Source organism: Lampris incognitus, chromosome 4 (assembly GCF_029633865.1).
Source record: "Lampris incognitus isolate fLamInc1 chromosome 4, fLamInc1.hap2, whole genome shotgun sequence".
NCBI classification, from domain to species: Eukaryota; Metazoa; Chordata; class Actinopteri; order Lampriformes; family Lampridae; genus Lampris; species Lampris incognitus.
In genome coordinates, this window is record NC_079214.1 from 31257293 (window position 1) to 31269781 (window position 12489).

General features: G+C 41.0%; 1 pseudogene; it reads left to right on the forward strand.

Annotated features, from left to right (window-relative positions):
* LOC130112024 (zinc finger BED domain-containing protein 4-like) overlaps positions 1–12489 on the forward strand; it is a 40030-nt pseudogene that overhangs the window by 11268 nt on the left and 16273 nt on the right.

Below are 12489 nucleotides of genomic sequence, written 5' to 3' on the forward strand. Positions count from 1 at the left end.
CTTCAGGCAGGATGCTTTCCATCTGCCTTCAAGACTGCTAGAGTCACCCCCCTTCTCAAGAAACCATCACTTAACCCCTCTGACGTCAAAAACTACAGACCGGATTCCCTTCTACCCTTTCTATCCAAAACTCTCAAATGTGCGGTCTTTAACCAACTTTCTTTGTACCTCCACCAGAACAATCTCCTGGACCTCAACCAGTCTCGGTTCAAGGTGGGCCACTCGACAGAGACGGGCCTCCTTGCAGTGACAGAATTGCTGAATTACTGATAAGTTCACCACGGAGGATGTGGAAAATGACGGGAAGCCTTCTTAGACTGGGAAATTGCAGTTGGTGATGGGGGAAATTTTATTGTTGATATTTACCGCAAACCAACACACACTGATCAGTACTTAAGGTTTGACTCTCACCATCCACTGGAGCACAAACTAGGAGTCATCAGGACACTACCAATGTCCCCACCGACACAGCGGCCGGGGTGGGGGAGAAATCCCACATTAAACAGGCCTTGGTTAAGTGTGGTTATCCTAACAGGGATAACGTTTGTCAAAGCCAGGAACATGCCTAAACAGTGCACCAGCCATTCGAAGAGAGGAGAAGGACAACAGCTGTCTAAGGATAAACCATTGGTGATTCCGTATGTGGCAGCAGTGTCGGAAAAGCTGAGACGCTTATCGTCAAAACACTGTGTCTCAGTTGCTTTCAAACCCCAAAACATGCTGCGCCAGAAGTTGGTCCACCCCAAAGATCAGGTCCTTCGGCACAAATAGAGCAATATAGTGTACGCTGTTAAGTGCCAGGAGGATTGCCGTGACTTGTACATCAGGGAAGCCAAACAGACACTGGCCAAGACGATGGCACAACACAGAAGAGCTAACACGCCAGGCCAGAACTCCACAGTCTACAACCATCTACAGGCCAGTGGCCACTCTTTCAAGGTTGAGGATGTGCACATCCTTGATGGAGAGGAACAATGGTTTGAATGGGGAGTCAAAGAGGCCATCTATGTTAAGAGGGGACGACCAGCCCTGAACTGGGGGGGGGGGGGGCTAAGAATACTTCTGTCGCCATCTTAAAACGCTGTGATTACAAATATTCCCAAATCCTCTGTGAATAGTACACATGGCCATTGAAACTCTGCAAATATGCCCGTATTTGCATATGAAACTGGTCGTTGGTTTTGGTCGTTATGCAACTATATTGTTTATAAGGGTGGGGATACTGGCAGTCAGTTTAAACTGAAGATGTCACTTAGATGAGTGATGAAATGTATCTGCCAATAAACGTTGTCCAGATGAAAATGATTCAACCTTCTTGATAGTCATTTAACTGTTTCATAGGCAACTCTGCAAGAGTAAGGTAGTAGAGTGGAGAACAGGAAAGATGAGATAAAGAGGCTTAAATGTTACAAAGATCACAAGATAGCCTAGCTTTAAAACACACATCTGAGAACATGAATATGTACAAAACCAGTATGAACTTAAATAAGTTTACAAAAACAGGATTGAAAGAAAATGGGATATAAATACACACGAAGATTGGTGAGAGAGCCCCTTTTTATATGCTCCAATTACTAAAGCAAACTAAAGAGCTTAGTCCACATGCCTACTTCCGTTTATGCTAGATAACTTGGTTGTTTTTCTTATGTTCGTACATTTTTTGCATGATATGCATATAATATATGTGTGTGTGTGTGTGTGTGTGTGTGTGTGTGTGTGTGTGTGTGTGTGTGGGAACACCATTTTGTGGTTGTGTGTGAGAGTTTGCATGTGACTGATGAGGCTTTGGAGAACGTAATGACACACTCCAGCGGTCCAGAGAAAGGAAGTAGCAGGGCCCCATTGATAGCTGGGTAATTATGTACTCTGTCATCATCTTATTCCATGTGTCTGTTTGCGTTTATATGTGAGTGTGTATTAGTTGAAGGTCTTTTAACATGTTTATAAATGTTTGACTATATTGTCATGCAGATGTGTTTTACACAGCCTGTATATGCATTTCGACTATATTGTCATGCAGATGTGTTTTACACAGCCTGTATATGCATTTCGACAGATGTAGAAATTGATACAGTACATGTTTTTGGCCATTGTAAGTGTGTTAACATACAAGGCATTTCCTTTCAACATGTCATACTGATTTCAGAACGTGTGTGCATTCATACTTTCACAGCTCCTCCTGTGTACTCTACTTGTTCATATAATGCATACTTTTTACAAAGAAGTCTAAAGATTCTTGTTCTTCACATTTTGATGTTTGTGCATTCAATGTGGTGTTTACTTGTTTCTGTGAAGCGGACCTGTAAATACGTCTGAATGTGACAGCAATAAAGTGGGACGGTAAATAGATGTAATAGGTGTATTATATTGTGATGGTTGACATGAACAAACATGTGACACACACATGTACATTGTATATGTGCTGACAGACACAAACATGCTGAGGAGGTAGGTGTAATATGAACCTCCTTACAGCGATGAGACGAGATGTCAATTTCCTCCGAAATAACTGCTGTCATCATGTTTTTCATCCCCCCATCATCTATACTGCTATCAAATCTCATTCTTAATACCTGGCTCTTACATTAGAATAGGGAACACAGACACACACACACACACACACAATGCACGTGCATGCTTTCACATTGTGATCATGTGTGTATATGTATTTGCATGAAAATGACATCTACTTGTAAGCTCATAATATATAATTGGACACACATATACCACAACAACTGTACAGACACACATGCAAGTAAACACTGTAATTAAGCATGCTTACATTAAATGCACAAATACACTTCCACTGGCAAACCTAAACACACACACACACACACACACACACACACACACACACACACACACACACACACACACACACACACACACACACACACACACACACACACACACAAACAAACGCGTGTACACACTCATAAGGCCTCCACCATGTCATAGCACTAAGCCCACAGCATGTCTATCACTCCCATTGTGAATATTTTGGCATCTGCCGTTAAGTGGTTCTCCGGCTGTATATATAAATGTGTGTGTGTGTGTGTGTCTTTTCTGATTCCCTGGTGAGAGGAGGCAATAGAGGCAGAGGGAGGCCATCTGACTGGACCATTACTAATCCCTTAACAACATGGCCAACCGTGATTGGTCAAAACCATACGGGGGGGAGGAAGTCAGTAGGCGATAGAAAATATGTCTGGAGGTGGGGAACAGTTGGAGGAACATAGGGGCAGATGGGTGAAAAGAGCAAAGGTAAAGATATCTGAGAATTTGGGGGTAAAGATAATGTATATTTCTGACTGATGAGCTTTTGGCCAAACATTAAGAAAATAAGAACTTCAAGGTAAGACTACTTTCACAATAAAATTTGTAAACAACTATTAATTAGAAAACTAAAGAAACATAATCTGAGTTGTTCAGGCACTGACTATGAGTTAGGTGTTTTAAAATACCACATCTGCATAACCTAAGTGTCAACAACAATTCTATTCAACATAATCAAATATCATTTCAACGTGTTCATCAGCATTACTCACAGTAATAATTGATGAAGTTGTGATTTTACTATTGATTGCATTCTGTTAGTGTAATGCACTTCACTGACTTTACGTCATGACAAAAAACAGATGCTTTTGGATTATCTGAAGGCAGCAGATGACACTCATAGTTGCCAGAGCTTTCTGTTTACTCCTGTCTACACTGTAAGTATGACCCAATGGATGTTTAGTGTTTTGATCCCAAGACATTTTTTAGACAACATAATCATATTTTATGTAAGATAACTAACTAAAACAGTACTTGAATCAAGGTTGCCTGTGACACAAAGCCCTGTAAATTAAAGAAAAGATTAGCACTCTGGTGTATTCTGATAACATTGAAAGTTTTTCTCTCATGCGGTTATGTCATATGAATATGCAAAACCCACTGAATATGGAGAAATATATGCTAAAAATTTTAAATATGTAATGACATGTGGCCCCCTTTCCTTGATTAAAATCCCATAAGAATATTATTTTTTTTCTAATTTTCCCCCTAACTGTATCCAGCCAATTATCCCCTTCTTCCGGGCTGTCCTGGTCGCTGCTCCATCCCCCTGCTGATTTGGGGAGGGCTGCAGACTACCACATGCCTCCTCCAATACATGTGGAGTCGCCAGCCACTTCTTTTCACCTGAAAGTGAGGAGTTTCGCCAGAGGGACGTAGCACGTGGGAGGATCACGCTATTCCCTGTTCCCCCCTCCCCTCCAAATAGGTGCCCCAACTGACCAGAGGAGGCGCAGCGACCAGGACACATACCCACATCTGGCTTCCCACCCGCAGACACGGCCAATTTTGTCTGTAGGGACCAGTGTTGGATTTAGATGAAGGGAAGCCCTAGGCTATTCCACTAGTGAGGCCCCTCCCAATCCCCCACCCTCACGACTAGAGGAAGATGGAGGAGTGTTTTAAACAAAATTGAGTAAAGCTGAGGATGATGATGGCTGTTTAAAATTCCACAATTCACAATTCTTCCTCTAAAGGACATGTTATTTTTAAATACTGTAGTGATTGAAAAAAAAATGCATGAATGTTAAAATGACTACTGTGAAAAACTGTCGCTGTTGCAACCGTTAGTTTTGCGTTTGGTAAATACTTTTGCGCTTCTGTTTATTCCTTCAAATTTATTCAAAGGAAGTTTAATATATGGATTTGTTTATTACTTTATATTGTATATTATTGTTTGTTATGGATTGCGTTGATTTCTGGTGGGATAGAAGCTTGGTGCGCACCTTTGCACACTGCCCCTGCTTGTTATTTGGGACAAGTGATGTGGGATGGGAGGGATTGGACACTAAATGTCGGGTGACTGAAGCGGCAGTTGCAAAAAATCTTCTGACCGCTATTTAAGTTTGTTTCATGCTATAAGTGTTTTTTTCTTTTCATTTCGTTTCTTTATCATGTTAATTTAGAAACAAGTTTGGAAATAAATAAACACAATTATTTTTTGAAGTGGCGAGTGGCAAAGTTTTTTTGGAAGTGAGTCGAAACCGACCATGTCTTCAGAGCCCACAGCTTTTAACTTGGAAAAGCCGACACAGTTGCCATAACCAAACTTTGTAAACATTTTGTGGAATAAAAAGGAATTTTTAGGAAAGTGAAATTGTAAGTTTACTGTTATAGTCTTAAAAAAAAAACCTTGAGCTTAAAATTGTATTGCCTGGGAAATGTTAATAAGATGATCATAACTACCTGACAGTGACAATGTGACACTTTTAGGTCCTACTTTAAGTTGTCATTAAACAGTCAGCTTTAAAATACATTTTAAGAAATAAAAAAACTACAATCTTAAAATACACTAAAACCAAAAAATTTTTTCTGGCCTTCCTCAAAACAAAATCATACAAAAGTTCATCAAAATTTGTTCGTCTAAGTTTGTCACTTTCAAATGCACAGAATGCTCAGTGCGGACAACTTGTGGCCCTTAATTCATTTAATTCTCTTGAGTTTGGAAAAGGCCTCTCTCCTGAGCAGTTAGTGGCCATTAAGCTAAGAAATAGCTGCAATATTGCTTCCACATTAGGGAAGGCCATCTGAATATTTTGCTTGTATAGAATTTGATAAAGGTCTATATAAGATGGAGAGTGCTCTTCTGTAGGCCTATGGCTTTGTCTCACGTACAAGTGAAAGTGCAAAAGTTCATCAGTAAGTTTCAGGTGAACATCTTCTGGGTATGCTTCCATCAACAGTTCCAACACCTTGCTGAATTTCTTGCTTAGATGCTGTCAGATTAGCAAGAAAGGAAAACATTTGTGCAACATCACTGTACATAGTAGCCCATCTTCTTAAATTGGCTTCAAGTGCATCTAGTATAGGAATAAAGGATTTTATCCTAAACTTATCTCTTAAAGAGAGTTCATCTAAGGCATCAGGACCAGGTGCACTTCTGTCATTTCCTTGTCGTTTCCTTACTCTTTGTCTCCTTGTGATAGTTCTGTAGTTAACATTTGGCAAGGTGGCTTTTGCTTGTTGCTCAAGCTCATCAAAATCTTCTCTAATTTTGCTTAAAAAATCCGGAAATGAACTGTACAAACTTGCACACGTACTCAATAACAGTTCTGATTTCTGAATGGCCTCGCTGACCTTGTGAAAATGACCTAGCACACGGGTCCAAAAATGTAGCATAAACACAAATTCCAGTTCTTCAGAGTACAAATGACTGAGGGCATCAGTGATAGCACTGTAACTATCCAAAATAGATTTTGTGGCTCTTGCATGTGCCTCCCACCTAGTGTCTGACAAATATTTAGGCACTGTTGACTCAGTTGCAAAAATGATTTTGGAATTGCCCATCTCTTTGTGGAGGATGATAAGAAGGTATAAGTTAAATTGATAATGCCAAAACAGTTCATTGCATCAAGGCAACAATCAACAGCCGAACGGGCCACCAAATTTAAAGAGTGACCAGCGCATGGAATAAATCTTACAAATTTGTTTTTTTGATGATTTTTTTGCTGCATACCGTTGCACCCACCACCCATGTTGGCAGCATTATCGTAAGACTGCCCTCTGCATTTTCTAAAGTCAATTTCAAGCTCAGCAGTGAGACAGTTAAACACTAAGTGAGCCATGCTTTCTCCTGTGGGGTCTTTTAGCTCAAGGAAAGTTAAAAATCTCTCACTTGGTAAACTGCTTTCAGGTGATACATATCTGATAATTAAAGTCAACTGATCAGTATGTGAAATGTCAGGGGTGGAATCTACTGACAAGCTGAAATATCCAGCCTTTTTCACATCAGCCACCATTGCGTCCTTAACTTTTTTTGCCATGAGTCGAATAATTTCCTCACATACAGTTTTTGACAAATAAGAGGGATTTCCTGATCCGGAATTTCCATACCAATTGATATGAGCCAGTAAAAATGGATCAACTTGTTCAAATTGTTCATTGTCTCCTCTGAATGATATACCTCGTTCTGCAAGAGTGCATATTACAGTGATAATTCTCTCCATGACTTGCTGCCAGTAATGCTGTTCTGCTTTTATTTGTTCCTCTAGCTTTGAAGTTAACATTTGTCCTCTCTTCCGTGTTAGGTAGGTCAACATGGCATTCCTGTGCTTCTCTTGAGTTTTCATGAATTTGGTAAAGATAGGAGTTTTGCCAATCATCAAACCCTTCAGATGCTAAAGCTGTAGCAGAAGATGCAAGGTTTGGAAAGAGTTTACAAACAAAGCAATAAGTCGGGCCTTTTGGGGAAGAATACACAAGCCACTCATGGCTGTATGTTTCCCCATTGACTTTTGTTGAATAAAAAAGAGCTTTTGTGCAAAACCTGGACTGTTTTTTGTACACTCGCTTGGAATTTGAAAATGGTCCACAACGATGCTGAACTTGAGAGGGGCCCCTCTCTACCCAATAGGATACTTTCTTCTCATGTGACACTTCTGTCCACAAACCAACGTCTGTTACTGTAGCTCTATGTTTGGCATCGTCTATATATCTGTGTCCGGAATATCTTGGACTTGGCCTATCTTACCAGGTGTGAGCTGAAAATTCTGACTGTCCACATTATTTTCTTGTGGCTCTTTAGCCTCTCCCTGTCCAGTAAGTGACTCTTGAATTAATTTTATATTTTCATTTTGAGCCGGCATCATGGCTGCTTCCTCATAATAAGCTTGCTGTTCCGCGTCCTGCTTCACTGTTTCTGTTTTTGGGAGGTTTTCTTCTGTTTGAATGTTAGCAGTTGGATGGATAGCTCCACCACACTGATTTCCTTGTGTTAGTATCAATGTATCTGCTTCACTGCTGGCATTTGTTGCTTCTGTCAGTGGCTGATGCAAGAAAGCAGTGATTGGTCTTAACTTCTTTACCATATAATTTTCAAGTCTCTTGAACTTGCAAGCACCACTTTCAAATCTTTTACTCATGCTCAGATTAGAATCTTAAAATAAAAAGTAAAATTAATCTTCAACCGTTTTTAGAAAGGAAAACATGAAGGGGTACTCTCACAAAATGGGGTCCACTTCAGTAAAGAAGAAACAAAAAAAGAACTTTTTTTCTGTATAATATTTGGGCAACTTTTCTTAAAGAATTGTTCCTTATTGACAATTATATTGCAAAATCTGAATCAAATCTGCTTCCAAAAACCGTTTACAAAACAAGTTTGCTTTTTCCTATCGTTAACAAAGACACTATAAATCAGCGTAGTTTTATTACTAACCTAACTGATGAAAATGGCAACGTCCTCTGCAGATACTTGCACAGCTGTGTTTTCAGTTGATCTAACTCACTGCTTTCCTGGAAGGACAAAATCAATACAAACATCAATGCTAGTGTCGAGTTATCAGCTTAAGACAGTATTATTCTGAAGTGGAATGCAAGGAAAATTACTGAAGGGTTGTTTAGAGACTACAGTGCGTTATGACAATATGTGTAAGAAAGGCCTATGACTGTCAAAAATATCATACACCTTGCCAGAGGTCCCCTAGATTTTGAGACCCTAGGCTTCCGCCTGCCAAGCCTACAGGTAAATCCAGCACTAGTAGGGATGCCCGACCAAGCTGGAGGTAACATGGGGATTCAAACTGGCGATCCCAATGTTGGTATGCAACGCAGCCTATAAGAACATTTTTTGTTGTTTTTTGTGTATGCATCTGAGTGTCAATTGCATTCAATAGTCAAATAACTTCATTATGCAATTTTGTCAAAAGGAATAAAAATAAATTGATATTTATCAAAATATATTTTCATAAAAATCAGATTTTGCCAGAAGTGATTCCGTATGTGGCAGGAGTGTCGGAAAAGCTGAAACGTGTATTTCCAAAACACCGTGTCTGTTGCTTTCAAACCCCAAAACACGCTGCGCTAGAAGTTGGTCCACCCCAAGGATTGGGTCCCCTGGCACAAAGCAATAAAGTGTATGCTGTTAAGTGCCAGGAGGATTGCAGTGACTTGCACATTGGGAAAACTAAACAGATGCTGGCCAAAAGAATGGCACAACACAGGAGAGCTAACACGTCAGGCCAGGACTCCACAGTCCACACCCATCCACAGGCCAGTGGTCACTCTTTCAGGGATGAGGATGTGCACACCCTTGATAGGGAGGAACGATGGTTTGAATGGGGAGTCAAAAAGAGGCCATCTATGTTAAGAGTGCTGTGATTGCAACTATTCCCCAATCCTCTGTGTATAGTACACATGGCCTTTGAAACTCTAGTTAGTGGTCACACCGACCGATTTCAATTGACCGTTAGGCAACTGTATTGTACTGTGTTGTTTATAAGGGGTGGGGATGCCTGCAGTCAGTTTAGACTGAAGATGTCACTTAGTTGAGTGATAAACTTAGTTGAGTGTATGTCAATAAACGTATCCAGATGAACTGATTCAACCTTCTTTGTATCGCATTATGTATCGTATCACAATGTATAGTGATACAACCGTATCGTGATCCATGTATCGTGATACATATCGTATCATGAGGTCCTTGCCAATACCCATCCCTCGTTATTAATATATCCATCCATCCATTATCCAAACCGCTTATCCTGCTCTCAGGGTCACGAGGATGCTGGACATGTAACATTATTTATTCCTACCATTTTGCTGTATGATCATCATGGAAAGCGCAGAGGTAAAATTTGACTTTGAGTCAAAACCAAATCATTAAATTAGGATTCTTTAAGGGTATTTTTGTATTGTATTTTTAAATATCTATCTATCTATCTATCTATCTATCTATCTATCTATCTATCTATCTATCTATCTATCTATCTATCTATTTTCCATTCATTCCCAACAGCAGCATCATGATCTTTCCACAGATGAGACAACTCTCATTTCCATGACAACTTTATTGAAATTCTATAGCAACCATCTTAGCTGCACCAAAGGCATTAGCATGATCCACCAGGAAGTGCCCTTTCTATCCACTGAGGCCCCATGCATGGGTCACATCACAGATAGGGTAGTGGCTCCATCCATCATGTGGGTTATAGTTAGCCTGCTATGCTAATGTCTGACCCAATGAAAAGTTTACTGAGAGACAGACAAGGACATTGGGGTGCACTCTTGTCATTGCATGCCGTAAACACTCGCACGTACACACATGCATGCACACACACACATACAGATAGTCTCTAGCTCTCTCTCTCTCTTTGTCTCTCTCCCTTGTGCGCATACGCATAACTATAGCACTGTGGGGCTGTCATATTTCATAGTACCCGATAGCATGGGGTGAGTTATGGCCATGTCATAGTGGAGAGGCAGAATGTGTGTGGGTGTGTCTTTATATGAGTATGCATTTATGTGTGTATGTTTGTGTTTATGCATGCGTATATGTGTGTGTGTGTGAGTGTGTGTGTGTGTGTGTGTGTGTGTGTGTGTGTGTGTGTGTGTGTGTGTGTGTGTGTGTGTGTGTGTGTTTGTGTCCGTGCATATCATAGGCCCACCCTGTATACGTTTATTTATAAAATGCCCCCTCACTCCAAATCAGCGCTGTCCAGAATGCTGCTGCATGTGTAAATGACAAAATGATTTATAGAAATATTCCCAAAATAAAGTCCTTTGCACCAGGGGGAGTCTGGTGGACCCAGACTGGGACACGCAGACACACACCTACACTCACATATACACACAAAAACATAGACATTGGAAAAACATATACACATGAGCTAGTGCACATATAGGTATAAAAATACACACAAACACATACTCTATATACCCCCATCCATCACATACGCTTACACGCATGTGCACAGGATGGGGCTGGTGCGGAGACAACGAGGACAGCACTCTGGTAAAACAGTTCCTTAGATTTATAACCTGTAAACTAGAAGATGGACAGATGGATAGGTGGATCAATGGAAGGACAGAGGGCAAACAATAGAACAGACAGAAAGAAAGAAATAAAGATGGAGAGAGATAGATTGGAAGGACAGGGGGACAAACTGATGAGCAGGAAGGCAGGGGGATGGATGGACAGACATGTAGATGGGGGAGGAATGGGGGTATTGTGAGCTGATACAATGGCTTTGGGGATTTACGGCTGTAAACTGGTCAGTAAATAGGGGGACAGATGCAAGGACAGAGGGACAAACCGATGAATGGACAGATAGAGATGGAGGGATGGACTGAGGGAAATAAGGATGAACAGACGTAATAAATAAATAAATTTACAGAATATGTATGGAAGGGCTGTTTCAGAAGGACAGGAAGTACGGAATGAAAAAAGAAGAGAACAGAAAAGAAGTGAAAAGAAAAGAAGAAAAGAAAGGAACAGAGGAGTCAGTTGAACTGAGCGAACTGTCTTTTTGGTAGGAATTTAACAAATCCTGAAGTGGTCTCTGGTTCTTTGTGCAGTATGATTCCTGTAGGAATTGTCAAAGCATGAAATGAGTCTTACTCTGGGAATTGTCTCATTCTGTCTGTGTGTGCAGTTATTAATGGTGTTATCGTTCTGTGCTGGTAATTATGCTTTCTAAGGGAGCAGGAATGGAGAGGAAGAGAGAGTGTATGAGAGAAAGAGGGGAACAGAAGAAGACACTTTGATCTTTTGCAAATGCGATGGGAATGAGCTGAGAAAAACAGGATATCTGCCCGTGCGTATGTGCTCACATGTATTTGAGTGCATTCATGCAAGCTAGTCTTGGTGATTGAAGGTGACTATGAGGTTGTTGTTTCTTTTCAAGATGAATCCAGGAAAACTTTATCGGATTAAGATTGGATTACAACTGTGTAATATTCATTTTCATTCAACTTCATATTTACTGTATATTGTGGCACAAAGCAGTATCCTATTTAATTGTCTGCGGGGGAAAACAGAACACACTGAAACTGATCAAATCTTGATCAACAGTTCAGTAGACTAACCATGGCACTGACAGAGAGACTTGCCAAGTTTGGGGGTGTTCATTCCCAAATGGAGCCACCCATACTGAGTAAAAGTAGTGGGACTGATGGTGCGGAAAGGGGCCTTGACGAAAAGAATGTCTGAGTTGTTATGTTCGGGCCCTGGGTCAAATGGAATGACCAATAAATATTTATTTTTGTTTCAGTCGGCTGTGGATACCAGTGGGCTTTGTAGAATCAGGCAGCCTAACATTGGATTAGGTAAAAATGGATTAGGTAAAACTACAATTTGGCCTGTCTATGTTTATGTGCATGCTTATCACCGCTTCCAGTGTGGGAAGATGGTGGGGCGAATTCACATTTGCGACGGCCTCACCCAGTACCGCCGGTGCAGTGTCTTTGTCCACGTTTAAGTTTCTGTCTTCCTTTGTTGGCTGGAAGAGCTGGCACCGGATCGGCTGCGAGAGCTGTGTCTGCTGCGGTGGGCCCAGGGACCGCGGCCTTGCTCAGAGCTGCACTTGAGAAGGTAACACCAAGGGCAGTCTGACAGGACACAGAAGTGTGGCAGGCTAAGCTAACTGCTAGCCCATGCAGACCGGCAGTTCCAATAACACTGAGAACGGTCTGGCGGCGGCCTCACTTGGCGTTGACTGT